Below are 24384 nucleotides of genomic sequence, written 5' to 3'. Positions count from 1 at the left end.
ACAGTTGTAGCGAGCCTTCGTGCACATGCCGCGTACTCATTTACGCGTTCTCTAAGGCTGCTCTCGTGCGACCGCGGCAGAGCTGGGCGTTCGGGACAGAGACCGTGCGGCCTGCAGAGCCTGAGACGTCAGCCCGCCCGGCTCCTCACAGGACGAGCACGCCGAGCCCGCCCGTGGCCGTGAGCGCGTGTGCAGCGCTCGCAGTGCGGGTGTCCGCGGGTCGCGTGGCGCTCGCGCGGCTCTAGTGCAGCGTGGTCACCGTTCTCCCCGCCTGGCAGATGGGGAAAGAGGGGTGGAGCGGCTGGGCCCACGCGGGTCGTAAACGGCGAGGCCGGGTGTGAACGCACGTCTGTCTGATTCCGTGGTCTTCTTTCCGGCGCCCCGCGCCGCCCCGTGGCTGACTTCCCGTCGGCGTGTCGCTTGGAATCGCTGGTAGGAAAGCCAGGCATCTTCGGGGGCCCAGCGGGTAAGGCCGGAACGGCGCAGCTCTCAGGGAGGGGGCGTGGTGTGTGGGCCGAGCTGCAGAGGAGCAACCCGGCCTCGGGGCACTCAGACGTGACGCGTTTGAACAGAGCTTCGAGGGCCAAGCCAAACGTGGCAGCCAGCCTTCTCGGGCCAGCGGGCCCCTGGTTTGTGACCTTTGGACAGAGCCTCCTCCAGGCTGGGCAGGAAGAGTCGCGACGCGCTCAGAAGGGGAACCAGAGAGGCCGTCTGTCTCTCCTTCCGTCCCGGTTCGCGCCCTCGGGAGCATCCCGGACGGCTCTGTAGACAGTTACGGGCCCGTAGGCCGGGCGGGCCTGCTTTTCCATCCTGACTCTGTCAGCACATTGACGGCTGTGAGCTTCAGATCTTTTTTCTTTAAAACGGGGAGGGACTTCCCTGGCGGTCTGGCGGTTAAGACTCCGCACTTCCAATGGAGGGGGCAGGCGCGGGTTCGACCCCTGGTCGGGGAACCGAAGTCCCTTATGCCACGCGGTGCGGCCAAAAACAAACCAACCGACCGACCCCGGGATTTACTGATCACGTGTATTGCTTCGTGGCACGTGCCAGGCCCTGTGTGAGTCTCGGCCTACCCCAGGGCACTGCAGCTGCATGCTTCCCCGGGCTCAGTCCCCTCTTCCTGACCCCCGTGCAGACGCACCCTGCTGGCTCTGTCGTCAGTGACGGTCCGGGAGCTGCTGACACGCCGCCTCTGTCATGACACCCCGTCCACGCCTCCGCCCTTGCTTCCCTGTGCTGCGCCAGTGGCCCACTGGGCACTCTCGTGGGGCCTTAGAGTCCCGTCTCGACCCAGAGCCTCGAGGGAGGCCGTTCATACGGAAGTCAGACCATGACATTCTCCGTGGCGTCTCGTCTTCGAGTAGAAGCCAGAGTTCTCACGGCGACACTCAAGCTGCCCGGGGTCTCCCTGCCACCTTCTCCCATAGCCCTGGGACTCCACCCTGTACCCTGGCCTGTTGACCCTCCTTTGGCCACAGCCGCCTCCCACCCCTTCCTCAAGCACATGGGGTGAGCCCCTGGCCCAGGACCTTTGCACGTGTTTCTTCTGCCTGGAACGCAGGTGACTCCCTCCTTCCTTCATATCCTGCTGCATCTTCTCAGGGAGGCCATCCCTGAGCACGGAATCCAAACGACAGCCCACCCTCCACCGCTCTTCTTTCCTTCTCTATCTTTCTGCCTCGGATTTATCGTCACCACGTCTTATATAATGGACTTATTTGCATCGTTCATTGGTCGCAGTTGCATCTCTAGCATGAAATCCTCTACCCACAGTAACAGATGCAGTACTTGTGAGTCCCTTTTCTTCTTTCTTCCCCCTTTCTCATCAGAAATAAACTTTCCTTATTCCCACAGTTGTATTTAGTCTGGTACGATTAAAGCAGGATGATTTAAATTTCGAAGATCTGTGGCCATCGACAGGAAGTTAGCTCCCGACTGGAAGCCAGTGATTATGGCAGTGGGGTCCTCCAGATCATGGCCTCAGCATCACGGCATCCCCCGGGACTCCTTAGAAATTCGAATTCTTGGTCCCCAGCCCAAATGGGCTGAGTCAGAAATCCTGGGGAAGGACCCAACAATGATTAGACAAGCCTATGAGATGACTGTGATGTGAGAGCACATTTGAGCCACTGCCATGCTGGGATTGGTTTATAAAACAGTTACAGGACAAAAAGGCAGAATGAGGTCATGGAAAACCCCCGTGGGATGCGATTCGGGACACTTCTGCCATCGGGGGATCCTGGAGGCATCACTTCTCAGACCCGGAGTTTGGGTTCCCTGGCTTCTGGCTCAGGACATGACGGTGTCTTTGGATATCCAGTGAGTCTGTTTTGACCTTGCTTCTTTCTTCGGGCTCTGGGACCATCTCCCAACAACTTACATGTCGATGCCGCCTCCTCTACTTTATGTTCCTGGATCCCAAAGACGCGTGGCTGTGATTTGGATGCCCCTTGTCTCCACACATTTCATTCCCAGCAAAAAAAAAAAAAAAGTACCCAATATCTGTTTTATTTATTTATATATTATGTACACGTGATACTATGTGAACCTTTATTTAATACATTATAAATCACACACAGAATGGAAACTCAAGCTGAGATCAATAAGAGAATAGCGGTTCTAACATGTTTTTCCCCCCACCCCTTAATGATCACCTTCCCCGACACGCAGGTGGATTTACTGCACAGAAACCACTTGTCTGGAGAGCTCAAGGCTGACTCCTCCCCAGCTCTGTCCTAAACACCGACCTCTTACCAGCGAAGTACTCATATTCTGTGAGAGTTGGGCTCAGTTACTAAAAACCGCGGCTCAAGTAAATTCGTAGGAAACCAGCGTCCTCCTTTTATCGAGCACTTACTACCTGCCAGCAGCAGTGCCAGATGCTTTTCAGATTCATACGTCTCATTTATTATTTACATGAAGTGGGGATAGTTAACTGCATTTGGCAGGTGGGGAAACTGAGGCACAGCCTGGTTAAGTAACTTGCTCAAGCTTACTCCGAGGGAAAGAAGTGGAGCCTAGGACACAAGAAGAAGAAGTTGCTGCTACAAGATACAGATGGATATTTACCCTTAAAGAGTAGTTAGTTCTTCAGCACGGTGGAAGTGTATTACTTTCTAGTTGTAGATTTCCAGGGAGATTTTTGGTGAGGCGCTGACAGTGCCCTCCAGTGAATAAACCTGAATTGTTTCTGTTCGACAGAGAAATAGGGCTGACACTGAGGAAGGGGGGGTATGGTTTTCTATGTGGGCTCTGGCCTGCCTCCGTGGCACTGCCCCGGCTAGCTGGTCGATGGGATGGATTTTCAGTGGAGAGTCAGACCCCGTGCTTCAGGATGGGCACAGGTAATTAGTACCACGATGGTAGCTGGAAAGAGAGAGATGCGTCTGGAAACAGCCCCAGAGTGTTCACATCCCATTTAACACTGTCACCGATGTCCCTTATGCAGCAGCTGCCGAGCTGAAAGCATGCTTGCTTTTCATCATAACTGATTCTCTCCACAGTGAGCGGGTCCCCGCGTTTGCATGCACTTTATCAGACACACATGCAGTCGACATACGATATGGAAACGCTCTCATTCGCGTCTGTTTATTTGCTGCATCAACTGACAGAATGTGGTTGCTTTTGAAGTCTCCGGGGAGCTGAAAAAAAAAAAAAAAATCTCGGAAATCTGACTTTATGAAGTTAGCTTTTCCACCACCAAGACGTATCTTCATGTTAGGTTTGTTTACAAGGAGTTGCTGTTTCCACTTGCTAGAGCAGCTCTTAAACATTTAAAAAAAAAAAAAAAAAAAAAAAAGTTGTTTTTTTCCAACCGCTAAGTGGGTCTAAACATTAAGTGTGTCTACAGTTGGTGTCTCAGCTCCTGGGCTGCTATTAACTTCTGCTGGGATGAGGAGGAAGGTGGCTCTTTGCACTCAGTCACCCGTCACGTGGGAGTGTAATATCTGGAAGAATTTTTCTTAAGTGGCTCATTGTGCAATGTTTATATTTCATTCACATCGGCGCAGGACGCTGTTGACACAAAGCTCTGTTGTGCTGTTGGCTGCTCCCTCGTTGCTCCATCCCTCCAGGCCCGGCTCCAGGCCTGATGAAGTGGCTCCACAGGGCACGGCACCCGGGGCCGCCCCCTCCAAGGGGAAGGGCCGGCTCAGGAGAAGCGGAGGGATGCTTCCAAGGCTCTGCTCGAAAGGAGGAAAGATCGCACACGCGCTCCCAGCCTCAGGACTGAAGCGCTTGGAAAGTTAGGTGGCTCTCCCCTCTCCCCCTGAAGGCAGAAAACATGAAGTGCGCTGCGGTGCTGTATAACAATGTACATTTCACACTTTCTTAGGGTCGCTGTTCCCAGATCATCTCAAAGACTTTCTCACATTTTGTTCCCTCCAAACCAGCTCCAGACCGTGAATCAGGAATCCCAGGAAGCATCCTGAATAAAGGGACCTTTGCAGAACGGAACCCCCCTCTCCCTTAGGCTAAATACCTTCTGTTAGACTCTGTTATTTCAGTGAACGGTAAGGATGGATTCTCAGGGAGCGAGAAAAATGTCTTATCACTTCCTCCCTGTCCCTGCCCTGCACCCCCCACACACACACACACACGCACGCGCGCACACGCACGCTCACCTACAGTCATAAATACTCTTCCCTTTTGTCAGCTTTCAGCCATACTCCTTCCCAAATTCACAGCCAGCTCCTGCTGGCAAAAGTACAGTGAGAAATAGTCCCATATCGTTGTCAACGAAAAAAAAATGTCCTCAAAATTCCATTGCCGTTCTGTCTTGAGTTTTAAATTCTGCTTAGCTCTGGGCATTTAGGAGAGAACGAGAGAGAGAGGGAGGATAAATGAATCAATGACTTTATAAATATTTCCTGTCGGATTCTCTGAAATCAAGGTTAGTATTCGAGCAGTAGAGACAGAATAAAGTAGAAATGAAGCTGTGTGTCTACCATGAGACTAACCTGGATTGTCATGACTTCTTCTCCTCCCCAGCCTTTTAAAAAGCTGGTGACAAAGCAATGAAAAACAAAAAACAAAAAAAAAAACACCAAGTGCAGGGCAGATTTTATCAGGCGTTTTGATTGTTGGAATGTCACCTTGCCAGTAAGATACCAGCCCCACTCCAGATAGGCATGTGGTTTTCTGGCTCAGCTGAACCGTGACTTAGAAATGGAGACAGGGCAGTCCATGGATTTCTGAGTCCCTGCAAACCCACCTTCCACCCCAGCATGCTGTTGCCAGCATATTCCTTGTTCAGCCTTCATCCCACGAGGGATATAAATTTAGAAAAGAAACCTGTAGGTAATTAACAGTCTAGCGTGTCTGTCATTCCTTTGATAAAATGTGTTGGGTGTGGTTTCTCGACAGGCAGTTGATAAAATGCACTGGTGGTGTTCCATTTCATTTGACTTTCCATTAGTTTTTTTTTTTTTTTTTTTCCAACGAGAATGTCTTAATGGCCAGCTTCTGTTTTCAATCATGGGGGCCATTTCTATGGATTTATTTATTTATTTATTTATTTTACATTTTCCAATAAGAAACATATTCTGATCCTTTAAAGGTTGGGAGTAAAGTATGGAAGGGTGGGTGATACTCAGAAGATGAGCTTCTCTGCTGGCTTAAATTAGCAAGTATATATGCGTCTGGGTGGGCGGGCGCGTGTGCACGTGAGGGCCTTTTTGAGGTCTTCACTGAGTCCCGACTCAGGGACGGAGAACCTGCCACATGCCTTATTTCTTTAGTGTCTTCACAGCTTTAATAACGTGCGCCTCGAGAAAGAGTACCTCACCTCCGTTTATCTATTTGGCTCCAACTTCATGCTGGTTAAAAACGCAGAAAGTGCTGGGGGCCTTTGAACATGGCATTGCAACTTGCATAACCAAATAAGTCTGTGTGATTCGGTTTTACATAGGGCTGAGCTAGCGAGCATGCAGCTGGAAGCAGCGCGGGCTCACAGCTTTGAAAAGCTGAGTCATCTGGATAAATCACCCAGCTTTGTAACCCCCAGAAGCCTCAGCAAGTGAATATGTGCAATGGCCACTCTCTGGGAGGAGTCACCAGAGAGAAAAGGCTGTTCTCAGAGCCCCCGTTTGCTCTCCAGAGGCGCCCCCGCAGGCAGCCTGACCCGCAGGCTGGGGCAGGAGGACAGAGCTCCAGGCGTGGGTGACCGCGTCGGCGCGCCTGGATTTGAACTTGAGATGCTGTCCCTGCTCTGTGTCGTCGCCCTCACTTGCCTCCTATCCAGTAAGGATCCAGAACTTTGGCCCGTGTCTCATGCGCTCTGGCCAGTTTTTAGATTTCTCAGCTTAAGGCTCTTGACTGTCATCCGTGAGCTGTCTCCCTACGTTCTGGTTCTTGGTTGCCTCTTGAGCCTCGCATACCATTTAAGGCCGGTTGCCTGAGAGCGGTGGGTTTCAGTGCCCCACCTGTGATACCCGTCCTGTGGGCTCTGCCGTAGCCCCGTGTGATGCACCTCTTGGTCTCTGCCCTTTCCCAGGCTCTCCGCACCCTGTGAGGGTCCCTTTCCTCCACTCGGAGACGCGTACACACGCGGAACGGGACTGGCTTATACTGAAAGGAGAATCTCGCCTCCATCCATCTTGAAACTGGAACCAGAGCTCTGGTCTGTGCCTCTTGAACCGTTACTTCGATTAGAGACTCTGCCATTTACGTGTGACATCTTGGTCCACGGTCGCTGCCGCTGTGGTCAGGGTCACAGACCTCCGCTCGCAGCTGCTGACACTGGGCACGTGGTCCTGGGCGGCAGACCCCTTGAGCTGCTCACTCGACCGCTGTGGCTGCCACCCCTGCTGCTTGTTTGCAAACAGCACCGTGCATTTTACTGCCGGCCGCCCAGGTGTTGAGCCAAGTCCCAGGGGGTGAGTCATTGTTTTGTCAGCCAATCAGAGTCATCTGAATCCTTTTTGCTCCCTGTTTATTTTCTAAGCCTCCCTTGCAGCCTTACAGCCATGGGGTATTGTTATCATATAAGGGAAAATCTGCTGGGGGTGTTTAGAAAGTGCTTCGTTGGCAGTAAGAGAAGCAGATTTGCGTGGGGACCTTGCTCGTACGAAAGGATGTGGAGAGGACCCAAGTGCCACGATACGGAGGTGGATTCCAGAGCCCAGCTGCCTGATCTGAATTCTGGCATCCACTGCCAGCCCTCTTGCTGCTAGATAAGTTAATTTGTCTCTTCGTGCCTCAGTTTTCCCATCTATGAAATGTGAGTGATAGTAATAGCCTCTATTTAATAAGGTTGTTAAGAGAAATTAATAGTTATTAAGTACTTATAATAGTGCCTGGGGCTTCCCCGGTGGTGCAGTGGTTGAGAGTCCGCCTGCTGACGCAGGGGACACGGGTTCGAGCCCCAGTCCGGGAGGATCCCACGTGCCGCGGAGCGGCTGGGCCCGTGAGCCGTGGCCGCTGCGCCTGCGCGTCCGGAGCCTGTGCTCCGCGCAACGGGAGAGGCCACGACGGTGAGAGGCCCGCTTACCGCAAAAAAAAAAAAAAAAAAAAAAAAAAAAAAAATATATATATATATATATATATATATATATATATATGTATGCATCATTACTTTTACTAGTCTCCTTGTCCATCCTTACTTCTGGAAAAGAAATTTCGGGTTCAGAAGGTATATAATTTATCCACTCCAAAGCACGGCAGGAGAGTAGCCATCTCCTCAGCCTAGCCGATGTTGAACCTCGTTCATTTTTCATCATTGTCAGTTTCATGGAAGAAAAATGCTATGTTTAGTGTTTATTAAATCGAATTCACCTTGAAAAATGCCTGTGCTCATATGTTTAACTTTCAGAACTTGACTGTGTACCAGGCACTTTTTTTGTTTTGTTTTGTTTGCGGTACGCGGGCCTCTCACTGCTGTGGCCTCTCCCGTTGCGGAGCACAGGCTGCGGACGCGCAGGCGTAGCGGCCACGGCTCACGTGCCCAGCCGCTCCGCGGCACGTGGGATCCTCCCGGACCGGGGCACGAACCCGCGTCCCCCGCATCGGCAGGCGGACTCTCAACCACTGCGCCACCAGAGAAGCCCTCACAGGTAACTTTTTTTTTTTTTTTTTTGCGGTACGCGGGCCTCTCACTGTTGCGGCCTCTCCCGTTGCGGAGCACAGGCTCCGGACGCGCAGGCGCAGCGGCCACGGCTCACGGGCCCAGCCGCTCCGGACGCGCAGGCGCAGCAGCCACGGCTCACGTGCCCAGCCGCTCCGCGGCACGTGGGATCTTCCCGGACTGGGGCACGAACCCGCGTCCTCTGCATCGGCAGGCGGACTCTGAACCGCTGCGCCACCGGGGAAGCCTCATACCCATATTTTTTGACATGAAAATTGTTCAGGGTTCGTGAGGAAATCAGGTAACAGAATATCTTCGAAACAACCGTGACATTTATAAAAGAAATTTGTATTCAGTGTATAAAAGCACATCAAAAATATCAGGGGAAAGAGATACCAAGTATTGGAGAACTAGATCATTTAAAACGTTTTCCTTTTTGTTTACTTAAATTTTCTAACTTTTCTACAATAGTCTTGGGCCGCTGGTATAAGAAACATAGTTCCTGTATTATGATTCCATTTCTGTAAAACAAATTCAGAGAGCTATAGCAATAAACAACAAAAGCTGGATATTTATGCGTATAAAACTACCTGGAAAGACAGGCACCAAGCTGTGAGTAGTTGGCATCTCTTCATTAATGGAATTGGTTTATTTTATTTTGTTTTCATTTTTAATATTTATACTTCCAGATTTTACTGCAATCATTAGGTAACATTTTCGTGTTTGCAAAATGAAAAAAAGAGCTAAGCAGCATGTCCTTTTTGTTCTAATGGTCCTACGGATTTGGTTCCTCTGTAGATGGCCAAGCTGGAAAATTCTGTATGTGCCAGATATTTGAGCCAATAAAGATTCTGCAAGAATCCTCCTTCCCCCTTCCCCCCAGCCCCACACATTAGTCTGGAGATATTTGTATTTTCTGCCCAATACCTTTCCCAAGTCATTCTGTGTTGCTGATATTTTGTTAGATTAATAGTTCCCAAGTGACGTGAATCTGCTGATTTTATGGCGGACCTCCAGAAAGGGCTTTTTGCCCATAAAAATGGCTATGATGGATTACGTTTCTTGAGGTCCTGATGGTTCTATTTAGAGGTTTCTGTAGGTGCTCAGGCCTTTATGAAAGGTGCCTTCAGATTTACTCTAAAATCCTTGCACTCCAGGTTTCTTTCCTGCTTTGAGAACAGAGTCAGGGTTAATCTGGGGGTAGGGACTTTTGCCCTGTCTTTGCGGTTTGTGAATTCCTTGGCCCACCTGTGAACGTAAAGCATTCTCTTCTGATTCAAGTTCATCTGTCAGTCCAGGAAAATGCTTTTCCTTTTCAGAGGACCTGGATTGATTGGTTGGAAATATAATTTAGTTCCTGTATTTGTACTGGATCCGAGATCAGAAAGCCGTTTCAGACTGCACTGGCTGGCGGGCTTTATTTTAGTGGTGAAGTTCAGAAGTGCAGCAATAGACAGGAAAATCAGAGCTGCTTATACAGTCTCTTTTCTTTCTTTTCCTTAAGTGTTTTAAAGAGGAAGACTGGTTCCCCCAAACTTCTAGAGTTGGCAGTAGTACTGTGGCGTGCTGTCAATTCTTATTTGTTTCCCGATTCTTCTGTCAGTTGGAAGAGAAAAGACAGCTGGTGGGAGGGAGTGTAAGCGGAAAGGATCTTCCTCTGGGTATCGACTTTGTAGCAGACGCAGCTCTATACCTCGTACATGTATTATCTCACTCAATCCTCTTATTTTTCAGAAAAATAAAATGATGTCGTGAGAGACATGCATATAAGCTGCAGAAGTGGGTTCAAATGCCACAGCTGCCTTCTTTGAACTAGGGGTGTTTGCACAACGCCGTGTGTAGAAAAGAGCCTGTGGCTTCCGGGATCTAGGTGAATCATTCACCACCTCCAGCTTTTCAGCATCCTGTCTGTAGATCGAGGATGACGTGACGATAATGAGGAAGGGGGGTAATGATGGTGATGATGCTTCTTACCACAGTGTTACCATGGTGACTGCCAGGTTTACTGTGAGTGAAACCCTGCAGGCAGTAGACTGCTAGTTGCGCTACCCCTTCGCTCCTTCCTCCTGGCCAGAGTGGCCCCGGGGAGGGGCAGAGGGTTCGCATCAGCTGCATATTTCTGTGCAAACTGACATGGAAAACTGCTCCCCTCGTTTCATCCCAGTGGGTGTGATGATCTGTGCATCCCCGGGTGCAAAGCACAGATACAAGTGTAAGTTTACATCTTTATCCGCAAACTTCCTCATGACTCTGCCGACTATGAAACACGTCCTGATGACACTGGCACTGGGAACCCTTGCCAGATTCTGAAAGTATTTGCTTAAAACAGCTGCCGCCCAAGTGGCCCTTGGATCTGTCAGTTCAGAGAGTGCCCCTGACTAGCTGTTCACGCCATAACCAGACCAGGATCAAGGGAAAGACACGGTTTGGTCACAGCGCAGAGTCCTAGGCAGCAAGGGAAATCGTGCTCTTCCTGAAGTGGCTTTGTTTCACTCTTCCTCTTCTTCATTTTTCAGTGGTACGTGCAACCTGAGCTTTAGAACAGTGGGGCAGCTTTATCCGGCACTCCTCAATGCTTTTATTATTATTTTTCAGTTGTTATATGTTGCTCTTATATACTATATGTCTAAAAGTCTGAGTCTTCTGAAGTCTTTTCTAGAGAAGTGCTTTGGGATGAGGAGAGGGGTGAGGGCTGGGTATTCAGGGAGGAAGGGGGGGAAGCAGGTGGGCATGGAATCAGACGGGCAACGTTGTTTGCACTCATCTCTGTGGTCACTTTTTTTTTTTTTTAAGATTTTTGGATGTAGACCGTATTTTTTTTTTTTTTTTTTTTTTTTTGCGGTACGCGGGCCTCTCACTTTCGCGGCCTCTCCCGTCGCGGAGCACAGGCTCCGGACGCACAGGCTCAGCGGCCACGGCTCACGGGCCCAGCCGCTCCGCGGCACGTGGGATCCTCCCGGACCGGGGCGCGAACCCGCGTCCCCTGCATCGGCAGGCGGACTCTCAACCGCTGCGCCACCAGGGAAGCCCTAGACCGTATTTTAAAGTCTTTATTGAATTTATTACAATATTGCTTCTGTTTTATGTTTTGGTTTTGTGGCCGGGAGGCATGTGGGATCTCAGCTCCCCGACCAGGGATTGAATCCGCACCCGCTACACTAGAAGGGGAAGTCTTTACCACTGGACCGCCAGGGAAGTCCCTCCTTGGTCACTTTTAAAACCACCTTTACTGCACATGGATGCCCCGAGTGGGTGGCAGGTGTGTACGGAAAGGATGAAGGGAAGTAAACGCTCACTTATTACGCTGTTGATCTGGTGCCAGGCACGGTGTTAGATGCTTCCCTTTGCTTTGCATCATTTGCTTGATCTGCTTGTTCACTGTCACGTGTAAGTTGGATATTTTATCTGTGTTTACTGGAAATGGGTTCAGAGACAAAATGATTTGCCCAAACTCCAACTATATCAAAGGCAGAGCCCTGATTAGCATCTTTGTCTCTCAGTCCGAAGCTCAGGTTAGAACAAATGAAAACAAGTAAAATTCGTAGAGCGCCATGTACAGCTTCTTCAAGGGCTACGGGCACAGCAACCCCAAAGATATTCACAAAACATGGCTTAAAAAAACAGCACATAAAACAAGTGAATTTGTACAGTTATTTGAAAATAACTAGGGGAATGGACAGCTTGTATTACTATAGGTAGTCTCTTAAATTTTTACTTTTGTAAGTTCTTTTTTAATTTTTATTTCATTTTTAAAAAATGTTTATTTTCTTTTTGCAGTACGCGGGCCTCTCACTGTTGTGGCCTCTCCCGTTACGGAGCGCAGGCTCCGGACGCGCAGGCTCAGTGGCCACGGCTCACGGGCCCAGCCGCTCCGCGGCATGTGGGATCTTCCCGGACCGGGGCACGAACCCGCGTCCCCTGCATCGGCGGGCGGGCTCTCAACCACTGCGCCACCGGGGAAGCCCAATTGTAAGTTCTTTTTTAAAAAAAATTATTTATTTTGGCCATGCTGGGTCTTAGTCTTGGGCCCCCTGTATTGGCAGCACGGGGTCTTACCCACTGGGCCACCAGGGAAGTCCCTTACTTTTGTAAGTTCTTTGAACCATGTAGGGTAACTTGAAATAATGTTTGAGTGCTGCCATGTTTTGTGGACTGTCTTTGATCACTTCATAAGAGATATTTGAAAACGAATCATTTATATGCAAATTGTCGCTGCTGGGTTCTGGAGAATTGCTATATTTCCTTAGGTAGATTAAACTCCAGGAAACCATTCTAATAGAATTCACTTTCTTCAAAAATTCTTTCTCCTTAGATAACAGAAACGTTAATGTAAGCCCAGCCTGTCTCAGTCAAATTATCACAAATTCCAAACAAGCCGGGTCTGAATTAATAAGATTTCACTGCAGTGCAGGATGGGTGTATTTACACGAAGTGGAGACGGAATGAAGGAGCAATCAGAATCAGATGCAGTTGAGATGGGAAATACCCTACGTTAAAAAACCCTTTGATTTTTCATGGACAAAATGGAAATTCTGTCTTGTGACATCTGATACTTTGTCCTAATCTAAACAGGCTGCTAGTCTCTAAAAAAAGAGTAAGGATACATCAAGGTGATTTGAGTGTCTGCATTAAATCTCAGCTTCAGCACAGGCTTTGGAATCACACGGACTGAGGGGCCAGTCCAGGCTTTGCAAATTATGTACGGAGTTGGGTCAGTTGCTTTCATAAGCTCTTTAAGACTCTGTTTAACCCTTTTAAAATTAGGGGAATATTGGAGAAATAGAGCAAATATATGTAGAGCAGGTTCACTTCCTGGGATAAAGTAGTGCACAAAAAGGTGGTTATTGTTACTATATTTTTATTTTAGTGTTTTACAAGTAGGCTTTTTTTTTTTTTCATTTTGTTTCATCGTGGTTAAGAACACATGTGATCTACCCGCTTGCCATAATTTGTTTAAGCATAGAATATACAGCATTATTAGCTCTAGGTGCAACGTTGTACCCGTGATCTCCAGAACTTATTCATCTTGCATAACTGAAACGTTATGTCTGTTGATGAGCAACCCTGCATTTCCCACCCTCCCCCCCATTATCCAGGTAATTAAAAAATGCAGAGTGCGATGAAGACTTAGCCCCGTGTGGAACAATTTAAAACAATGATCTGCTCTCATCCCCTGGGTACTTTGGGAAGGATGATAACCAAATTCTGTTATTTCCTTCTTAAAATAGCCAGGTAGGGGCAGGTGTGAAAAGATGGGAAGAGGTGGATGTGGCTGGTCCCTGGAAGGGCAGGCGCTCGCGCCGAGGCATCGCGGGGAGGCCAGTTCCATCGCTGCCACTCTTGGTAACAGCGATGGAATTGACGCGACTGAGACAAAGAGAAGTCCTGAAAAGCTTCATGGTTCAGTCACATCTGCTCCAATGCTGGAAAGAAGGGCCTTGCTGACATAAGAAGACACATCCACAGTACATTTTGGTTGTAGTACCCGAAACTGGACAAGGCCCTGGGCCATTCAGACACCAAAACTGATCCTCCTCTTGCCAAAGTGGAACATGTTCCATGGGTTCTTGTTTGGTGCTTAACGGGGACAGTAAGTAAGTGGAGCTTTCTGCAAACCCCTCAGCAGCACTGGGTGCAATTTTCACTTCCCCACAAGCACTTTAGACCTTCCTTCCTGATGATCGTTTAACGCAGTAATACTACTGCGTTAATAGGATATCCTTCTCTTTCATCTCCTCCTACCTCGTTTGAAAAGAAGTAATTTTGTACCAAAACAAAACAGAAAAACCACCAACAACCCATCGTAATTTTCCAGGTTCAGTCAAATATGAAAGTACAGTAGTAAATAGCTACAGTATTTCTCACTGGCATCTTCAGAAATGTCGTGAAACATTTTCTTGGGTGTACTCTATTATGGCTTGCAAAGGAAATTGGCTGGAAGAGCCAGGGAAAGAAATGCCCGACACATATGAAGGGATATCATTCAGAAGGGTACAGGCTACCTGTAGTTTATAATATTTCTTCCTGGTTGAGTTTCAGCCTCTGGCTGTTCCCTCTGTCATGAAGTATTCCATTTCTGAAAGTAGAAAGCAAAGGAGGGACTATCTAAGCTATAAAATGTCCCGTTGCTTTCCAAACTTCTTGCAGTTTCCAACCACATCAAGAAGGCTGTCTGAAAAGACAATCCGCTTTTGCACTAACCAAGTACATACACAATTATTTACTTTTAAAAAATTTTCTTGGGGAATGTATCATCAAAGGAATGTTCAGGGTTATTCTCAGGCTATTTGCCTCCAATCTTTTAAAAACTAGTTTTGTAGCTACAATATATTTGTCTTTTTCTTTCCTTTAAAAATTTTGTAAATCAAATAAGCCACAATTCAATTTATTTAGAAAAAAATAACCAAGAGCTGGATATATTTTTTCCATTTTCTGGGAATAAGATGCTGGTGACTTCCCAAAGAGCAACTTAAGGAGGAATAATCAAAACCTTACTTTTTCCCTCTAAAACTAGATGGGAGGAGGGTAAAACCTTGATGAGATATATTTCACTGAGATGTATCAATAATAGGTCTTTTGAAGGTTTGCTTGTTCATCTAGTCACTTTCATTTCCTAAGACATGAAGGATAAAGTTGGAGTTCTGCTTGCATCTTTCAGAACTTGGATTTCATAAAGAGATAGTGAAACGTTGTCTTTTGGACCTCAGAATATTCAAAGGATTTTAAAGACATCGTGGCTAACAGATTGCCAATCAATCAATATTTTTTGATGAGCCGAATATAAATTTCAGTTGCATGAAATATTTCTAATTCTAAGAATAGTTATAAATGAAAGGGCTAGTGGTCTGTGTTTGGATTAAACACGTATTTCTGGTCTTCCTTTTATCTCCTCTGTTGGATTGTTAGCTGTACTTTATTTGCTTTAAAATTTTGTAGTTCCTTTTTTTTTTGTCCTTTTCCTTTTCCCTCTTCTTTGTTTTTTTCTTTCTCTTTGTCTTTTTTTCTCTCTCTTCCTCCCTTCTTTCCTCCCTCCCTCCCTCCCTCCCCCTCTCTCTCTCTCTCTTTTCTTTTTTTTTCATGTTTGGTGTCAGGACCTCAATGTGCATAATTAATTAATCCTGATCTCTTATGAATTATTACCACTTCACTGTATATTTCCATTTACCTCACTTCTGTGCATTGAACTACTCTCATCATTAATTTATTTATTTACTTAATGATTTTACTTTATTTACTATGGTATAAATCCCACAGTAGTATGCTACTATTTTTGCTTTATAACAGTCAATTTTCTTTTAAAGAAGTGAAGAAAAAAATAAAATATCTTTTAAATATTTGTCCACATATTTACTATTGCCAGTGTCTGATTTTCCACACGTCATCATCCTCCTTGAGCCTAAAGAAACTCCTTTAAGTGTTTTTGTAGTTAGGTTGACTGGTGAGAAGTTTTCACAGGTTTTGTTTGTGTGAGGATGACAGAGGTTTTTGTATGTTTGTTTTCTACTCTTTTATTCTCCAGTGCTTTAAAATTGCTGTATCATTCATCTTCTGCCCAGCTTTGTATCTGATGAGAAGCCGTCGTCATCTTGTCACTATTACCCTATACGTTTTGCATGGATTTTCTCCCAGTCTGTGCCGTGTCTTTTCGTTTTCTTAACAATGTCTTTCAAACAGCTGACTTAAAACATTTTTAATGATGTCCCTTTACCAATTTGTTCTATTATACATCATGCTTTTGGTGTTGTATCTAAGAAATCTTCGCATAACCTAAGGTCTCAAAGACTTTTTTTTCCTCCCGTTTTCTTCCAGAAGTTGTATAGCTCTATGTTTTACATTTAGGTCTAATGATTCATTTTGTGTTAAGCTCCTTAGTGTTTTAAAACAAAGATGTATGTAAGATTGCTGAGTCAAGCTAATGTTTTTCCCACTGTTTTGAGCTACCTTGGTGCATGGCGTGAAAGCCCCTGCAATGAACATCACTCTCTACCTAGAACCTGTGATGTTCTTGGAAAAATTTCTCCCTAATTGCAGTTATAGCCAATATGTGTGTCTGATTGGAAGATGTGTTCTCTCATTGAGCTCAAAGGTTACAGAGATCTGAGTGAGCTGATTTTCATCGTTTCACGCCAAGAATAATCTCACTCATTACCTGGTGAACTTAGAATTTGAATACCCAACAGAATTTAATGGAGGGGGTGGCTTGGTTTTCTGTAAGAATTAAGGTATTTTGCATCTTCTCTTTGCTTTCAAGACGGTAAGAGAAGACTTTAAATGAAATGTCGGATAATTAAAAGTTTAACGTGCATCCAGAAACCTCGAAAGAAAAATCGGTGTGTCCTTATAATCTCATAATTTGCATTCCTCTGTGCTGAAACCAGCTAGTTCCCAAAGACGGGCCTGCCTGAACGTCTTGACGGTCAAAATAACCTAATCCAAGAGACACAGCTGAATTTTCTATGAGCTCATTTTACCAAATGTGAAATCTGCTATCTCTTATGTAACAACGTGGAAATGCTAAAGCAGGCCTCTCTGAGGGTGATTTCAAGGCTGGACAGAACAAGGGGGCTATAGGGCGGGGAGGTGAGATCAGGCAGTTGCCGGCTCTAGCAGGCTGCAGGCCTTCCCGAACTTGCCAGGGCTCAAGACCATATGCACGTCAGATGGTGGAAGGAGAGTCGAGAGGGACTGTGATGTGTTACTAAAATAGCTGCTCAGCAAGAAACATCATTCCACTCTACATATTCTCACTCACACATGTATTCATTCATATTCATTCAGTATTCGCTGAGCACTTAGGTTCACGTTAGCCCTTGAAACAGATCACCGTGTACTCTCTGTTTTCAAGGCGCTTTACAGACTCCTCTGAACACTGAAGCTACATCCAAAGACAAGGCAAAGAAAGGAAGGAAAGAAGGAAGGGGGGAGGGAGGAAGGGAAAGAAAGAAGCAAGTGGAATTCAGAAGTTGGGAATACAATATATGGCCTCTCAAATGAGTCAAAGATTTTTTGAGTGAGAGAGTTCAAGTAGATATTAATGGAGAAGTGCGTATCTGAAGGGAACCTGAATGAGTGAATAAATGAATAATCTACCCAGAGCTGGTAGGATAATGTGTTCAAAGCCTCGAGGAGACAGTGAATGAAAATATACAGGTAGGAGAGCCCAGAGAGTGTATGGGGAACCCTGAATTACTCAAATTTTGCTTTATCTGAGATTAAGAAGAAAACCCACAAAGAAGATGAAAAAAAAATCTGAAAATGTCTATCTATTCTATTTATAATGTCCTGTGCTGCCTGATGGAATGTAAATGGGCTAGCTCGTTTTCAAGCACTGATATTTTCTAAATATCCAGAAAGATTGTTTAGCGGTGTCAGTGGCTTCATAGACACGGATTGGCTACAATGCAAACATCCAAGTTTCATCAGAGGTCAACCAGGTTGCGTTAGAGAACACCTTGCGTTGGACCTAGAAGAGTTAGTTGGCAGCTCAGTTGGAATTCACCCTGTGACGGTTAATTCTGTGCGTCAGCTTCACCGGGCCTCAGAGGGTGCTCAGGCATCTGGTCCAATGTTATTTGGGGTGTTTTCTGGGAGGGTTTGTTTTTTGGGGGATGAGATTTACATTTACATATGTGGATGAAGTGAATCAGATTGCCCTCCTTATGTGGGGTGTGTGGCTGGGCCTCATCCAATCAGGCGAAAGCCTGAATAGAACAGCAGTCTGACCCTCCAAGTGAGATAGAAGTCTCTGCCTGGAGCCTTTCAAATTGTAGCTCTCCCTGCCTGATGACCTTAGCACTGGGACGTCAGCTCTACCCTGGCTGAGCTGGGGATCGGCTCTGCAGATTTGGGAGTTGCCAGCCCGCATAGCCGTGTGAGCTAATTCCTCGCCATTTCGTGTAATGTATCTCTTTACGCGTACAACACACATACATAGGATACATATATCCTATATACGTATGTTGGAATATATATCGTTAATTGGGCTTAGAGTACTTAGAGCATGTGTACGGGACGTGTATTGATGTGTATAAAGCACAATCCTATACACAGATAGGAATATATATATATGTATATATATACACACACACGCACACACACGCACAAATACATTATTTATATATATATATACCCTACCCATAGGGTATTCTGTCGTTCTGGAGAATCCTGACTAATACAAACTCTATAGGATTCCTGGTTAACCTATAGAAGCAAAAGTAGAATCTCCATGAGTCCCTTGGCATGAAGAACGGTGTTTAAGAACCGCTGCCGTTCTTGCAGTCCAGGTAGGAGCTCAGAACCCTACTTCCCGCTAGCAATGACCGTTTCTTAGCATCGGACACAATGACCTGCCGGAGCAGCTGCTGGCTTTCCCGGGGCCGAGGAATGAGCCTGGTCCACTCGCTCCCCCAGACCGTCTCCATCCCGAGGCCACATCGTTGGTTGGTAAAACGTTCACTGCCCTTTGCACTGGCAGTGATATTGTTTCCCTAAATAGGACCTAGCGTCATAAATACCTGCATGTAGCTCAGCTCTTAAAAATAGCTAAGTAGCGTCCTGCAAACAGTACATACTTCCTGTTGAAGCATACGGTGAAACCTGCAGTGCACCAAGCCAAGGTGGGGAGAGCCACAGCGGATCCTGGAACCCCGCCACTTATGCCAGAGGAGCTGGCAACGGAACGAGCATAAAATGTAGTCTAGGCCTGGTCAAGCCTTTAACTCCTCCAGGAAACCGAGCTTGAAGGGAGGATGGGGCTTTTATTTTTCGCTAGTGGGAAAATACTTAGAGCTAATTCATACGATACCGGATGATTATGTGTAAAAAAATAATGTTTTTATTTTCCTTCTTTGAACTCCTAGCATTGCTTTTCTCTCTGGAACCCCCAATTCAGCTTTATTTTTCCCAGCACATTCATTCAGCAAGCATTGAGCATCGCTTGCGTGCCTATACTATGGAAGGTCCCCTTTTACCACCTCTGAGCTCCTACTGAGCTACGTCTTCTTTGCCATCTCCTCCTGCTGCTGGGCCGAGCTACATCCTCTGGTCACTTGACTATGATCTTACTCACCTCCTTTTTTTTTCTCTGACTTGATGATTTGTCCCCTTTTCCCTCTCTGGTCCAAAGGAGCTTGAACTAATGTGGCAGCTATTTCCTTTGCATAATGATGGGTTGGGGAGGAAGAGGTGGGTTAACTTTCCTGGCGGGTCAGCAATTGGAAGAAGTTACCTCCACCAATGTCAATCGGCCCTTCCCCTCAATCTGGGTATTCTTTTAAGTATATGGCAACAGGGAAAGGTCTGTGCCTTTCCTAACGTCCCCCCGCCCCCAGTAAATAAGTTAAGAAGGATTCTTAATGAATTCCTCCGATTTTTCTCCATTTGTCTTGCAGATTTGACGGAGAACCACCTGCTTTTCTTGGTCATTTGCTAGAGAAAAATCTGTTTCTCTTGCCGTTGGATTCGCAGCTCATCAGAAGGTAGGAAAAGGAAATAATGTAATTTATTTAAGCACTCGTCTGGCAGGCGTGGCTCAAGACATCATGAATGATACATTTTTCATGAATAAAATACATTTTCATGCACTCACTGAATCCCAGAAGCTGAACAACTCAGACAATGTTAGATACAGAAAAGCATTTCTAAATTAACCAGTGGTCCACACGTTTGCCAAAGTCTGGCAGTACAGTCATTTTAGGACAGGGGTTGGCAAACTTTTGCTGTAAAGGGCCAGACAGTAAATATTTTCTGCTTTGGTTGGCCATACGGGCTCTGCTGCAAATACTCGATTCTGTGGTCATGGAAGCAGACGTAGATGCTGCACGGGGTGGCCTGTGTGCTAATAAAACTTTATTTGCAAAGACAGGTGGCTGGTTTGTTTAGACCCAATGCCTCCTGTTTTAGCGCAGTAGGTTTAAAGCAATAAAATAAAAGCCATAGATAACGTATAGAAACATAATTCTCAAAGGAAGCAAAACGGAAACAACGTGTATTAGAGAAACCTAGAATGAATACTAAAAAGGCAGATTCGGGGCCCCGTCGCAAACCTACAGTTTCTGAGTCACTGGCAGGCAGGACCTGGAAGTCTGCATATTAGTCTACATCCCAGAAGATTGTTTTGCATAAACCTGACAACTGATACCTCACTAGAGCCATAGATGTGTGAGTTAGCTCACCCAGGAAGTAGCCAACTTAGGAGGAGGCAGATCAAACTGTAGTCAGGGTGGCACTTTCATCCTTTCTGGGTTGTGTTCTCTCTTCATTCCAGGTACAGTATATTTCACTGGTTAAGAGAGTAGGATTTTGAATCAAGTAAACATGGCTTCAGAGGCAGGAAATGCCCCTTACTAATGGGGAGGCTTCTGACTCGCTGTTTTCTTTCGATTTCTTTGTTGGTGAAGTTGCGGTTGTACCTCTGATATTGGGCCGAAGTGAGGTACAGATGCAATAAGGACGGTAAAGTGCTTGGCAGCCTTCCTGGATACCGGCAGCCACTTTGAATAGACGTTTCCACGTAGTTGTTACCTACTTTTGATTCTGTGGCTAACGGAAGCCCGTTCTGTTCAGGATCCTAGCAAAACTCTGCATTCCTGCTGGTGAGGGTGGCTCCAAGTTCCGGCCTCCGGCCCACAAAGCCCCTCGGTGAGATCAGGACCAGCAGCCTTCTCCCTCGTGCTCCAACAGCAGGTCACTCGATTTCAACCCAGATCACAGAAAGAGACAAAGATGAGTAGTTTCAGGGCCTCTGAGGACTGGTCTGTTTACCCATTTTAGAACTAAATCCTTTACTTCTAGGAGAGTATGGATAGAGTGAATCTTAAGAGTAATAATGACATTGGCCCCATGTTATGTGACGGATGTATCTTGCCTTCATCCCCAAGGCACCACGAAGTGGTAAAGACGGCTTACGCTGCATCACTGGGGGGAAAGGGAAAGTCAGAGAGTTTACGGGTTTTCTCAGCGTGTGCAGCGGATGATATCGGAGCTGAGGTTTGCGCACAGAACCGCCTATCTCAAGCCCTCTCTCCGCCATCATTCTCAGCACTTGCCGTCCGTGGTAACCGAGCCTGGAAGTTTGGAAACAATGCGACCGCCCCCTCCATCCCCCAGGATGCTGACTCAGTTGCTCTGGGGTGGGACTCGGCATTTGCATTTTTCCAGGCTTCTCTTGTGTGTCAGGGTTGAACACTACTGCTCTTTGTACTAGTTTGTTATTTAAATCTGCATGTTTTCTTCTTGTAAGTGACCCCCTTTCCTTTTATGTGTCAGTATTATTAACTACAATTATCTCTAAACATCTCTAACGCTAAGTTGAGAGCTGGCCAAACACTAGGATATTTAAAAACCTTGTCTTGACGTCAAGCGTGGAAGATCAAATACACTAACTCTGTGGTCGCTAGTAAGCGTTCCCAGTGTTTGTCTAGCTCCAAAAAAATCATTGTCTTTGTTTTTTTGGCATCTAAAACCAGTCCATTCCACAAACCACGTTCGCTTCTGATCAAAGGCAATCTCAGGTCACTGCCTAAGGGGAACCGGTCTAGCTAGCTGTGCCCGGTCTGGTGGTGTCATCCACGCTAAAGAAGGTGAGCAAAATTAAGCCGTGTTAGGTGAGTCGCTATTACTGCACTGATCAGGGACCTGGCTCTGGCGAAGTGTGATTTTCCTGTGCTCCTTGAGCCCGCAGACTCTCGGAGGGCACATGGGCTGCAGAAGAGCAGCCTGAGGGGCCGAGGGCGGGTGGACGGATGGGCGCCCTTCTGCGAAGCCCTGACGCCAGGTGCCAAGACCACCTGCAGAAAGGGCCGTGGGAGAAACGGTATATGGGACTCGGGTCTAAATCGAGCTGGACTCGATTTGCCTTTGGTGTGACCTGTGGCACGTTGTCTACCTGCTGGAGGCTTTTAAAACAATCTTACCCTGGAGAAAAGAGTACCTGCCTTTCAAGGTTGTGAATCTCAGTTGTGAAGATCACGAAGAAGCACGTGACGAGGATTCAGTGAGGAAGAGGTTACTTTTGACTGTCAGCCCATCAGGCTTTTGTACTGCGTGAGCTGTGTGTGTGTGACACATAATTATTTACTGCCTTAGCAGTTGTGTTCAAAGAACTGACCTCTCTTCCCTGAATTCCCTCGGCATCAGCAACGCTGTTTTTGTCAACCAGGGGATACAAGTTTTGAGTAGTTCAGGAGGTGAACTGATGATATTTCGAGCAAATACCTTAGTCTGTCACATCTTGGATAGGTTTAGTTCGGAATTGGGGTTGATCGTATTCTATTTTAAAATGGGATTAGTGTATTTTTCACAATGTTGACGTTTCTAGTTTCTTGTGCAGTCTTTTCCAGGTTTGTGGGGAAAGTATATCTTTCTTGTATTTTGATAGGCTTTTAAACCTATAATTTATTTATCATTAAGTGTAACAGAAAATGCGGCTAATGTTAATAGCAGTTTCATGTGGTTTTGAAGACTACCAGGAAATCCAGTGGTGGTGCATACACCCTGTACTGATGGTTGAGATGCCTTATTTTACATGAGCATGTTTGTGTGTGGAATAGCATACTGTAGTTCCTCATTAGGGGTGAAACTGGACCAGGCAAGGTGATTTGGGATCCGCTAAAGGGTCTGGATTTGAGTCTATTTAAAGCACTTATATTAATTTATCCTGAGTGGGTCTGAAGGGCCATGGAGCTTCATGGGTTACGGTTACTTGTGTGTGAGGCGACCAGAGCTCTAGGTGAGAGTTTCTCCGCCTGGACACAGTTGGCGTCTGGGGTTGACACGTGGGGCTCTGTGGCAGCGGTGTTGGGCGCGGACTGTGCTGTGCGCTGCGTCTCTCCCCACTCGATGCCGGGAGAAAGCATCCCTAGCTGTACAGGGCTGCGGCGGGTGGGACGGTAGTGGTCACTGTAGGAGAAGCACGAGCCCCTATTTCACCTACACAGTAAGAGCCTTACAGCCGGGGAGGCAGGATGGGTAAGGAGCTTCCTAGATGTTAGGTCACTGGTTAACGCTCATTACAGCTGGGGGACAGGAACAACAACAGCAAGTATCCTCGAAGCCTGCGAGAGGGACAGGAACATAAATTGGGAGCAAGAGCTGGGGGTGGGGCAGGAGCACAGCAGGCCAGACCCCCAGGGCCTAGGAACATGGTGCGTGTCTAAGCCTGAGGTTTATCCAGAACAACTAGGATGTTGCTTCCCACCCAAAACAGTCAAATCAGCATTGAATAACAAATACAGTGGAAAACTGCAGGAGAAAGACCCTCCCGACACACAGTGTAAAGAGGAGACTTAGGGGCGTGGAACAGAAATTGAGGATGAGGAAAGCCCTCTGGCAGAGCAGTCGCCACCCTAAACACTAGAGGAAGCTCAAGCTTGTGGTACACTCAGGGTAACCATGGCAACTACAAACCCCAAACCCAGTTCGACTGACTCTTGCCCTAGACTGATTCCAACCCCAGACTAAAGATTCAGCAGAAGGAAACACGAGCCCATTTCCATGCATAGAAATCTGTTTACCTCAGTCTTTGCTGCCCTACACAAAATGTGTGACTTTCAAGAAAAAATTACAAGGCATACTAAAGAACAAACAAACCAACAAAACCCACGTAACACACTGCCAAGACACAGCACAATTAACAGAACCAGACTCAGGTATGACACAGATGTTGGAACTTATCAAGGCAATTTAATAGAGCTATGGAAGGTTATGAAAAAAGAGGATAAATGCCAGATTAAACGGATAATTTCAGCAAAGAGATGGAAACTAAAAGAATCAAACAGAAATACTAGATGTAACACAGTGACAAAAATGAAAACTGTCTTTTTAAAAATTTATCTTTTATTGAATTACAATGTTGTGTTAATTCCTGCTGTACAGCAGAATGACTCAGTTATGCATATATATATGTACATTCTTTTTTATATTCTTTTCCACTATATAGTTTATTACAGAATATTGCATATGATTCCCTATGCTCTACAGTAGGACCTTGTTGTTTATCCATTCTGTATATACCAGTTTGTATCTGCTCACCCCAGACTCCCAGTCCATCCCTCCCCCACACCCCTCCCCCTTGACAACCGCATGTCTGTTCTCTATGGATGTGATTCTGTTTCTGTTTCACGGATAGGTTCATTTGTGCCATATTTTAGATGCCACATATAAGAAAAATGTCTTTGACACTGTATTAGTTTCATAGAGCTATTGTAACAAAATACCAGAAATTGGGTGCTTAAAACATCAGAAGTTTATTCTTTCCTGGTTTTATAGGCCGGAAGTCCAAAGTTAAGGCGTCCACAGGGCTGCTCCCCTCTGACGGGACTCAG

The sequence above is a fragment of the Kogia breviceps genome, chromosome 19 (genome assembly GCF_026419965.1).
Source record: "Kogia breviceps isolate mKogBre1 chromosome 19, mKogBre1 haplotype 1, whole genome shotgun sequence".
NCBI lineage: Eukaryota > Metazoa > Chordata > Mammalia > Artiodactyla > Physeteridae > Kogia > Kogia breviceps.
This window is presented reverse-complemented; position numbering follows the sequence as displayed.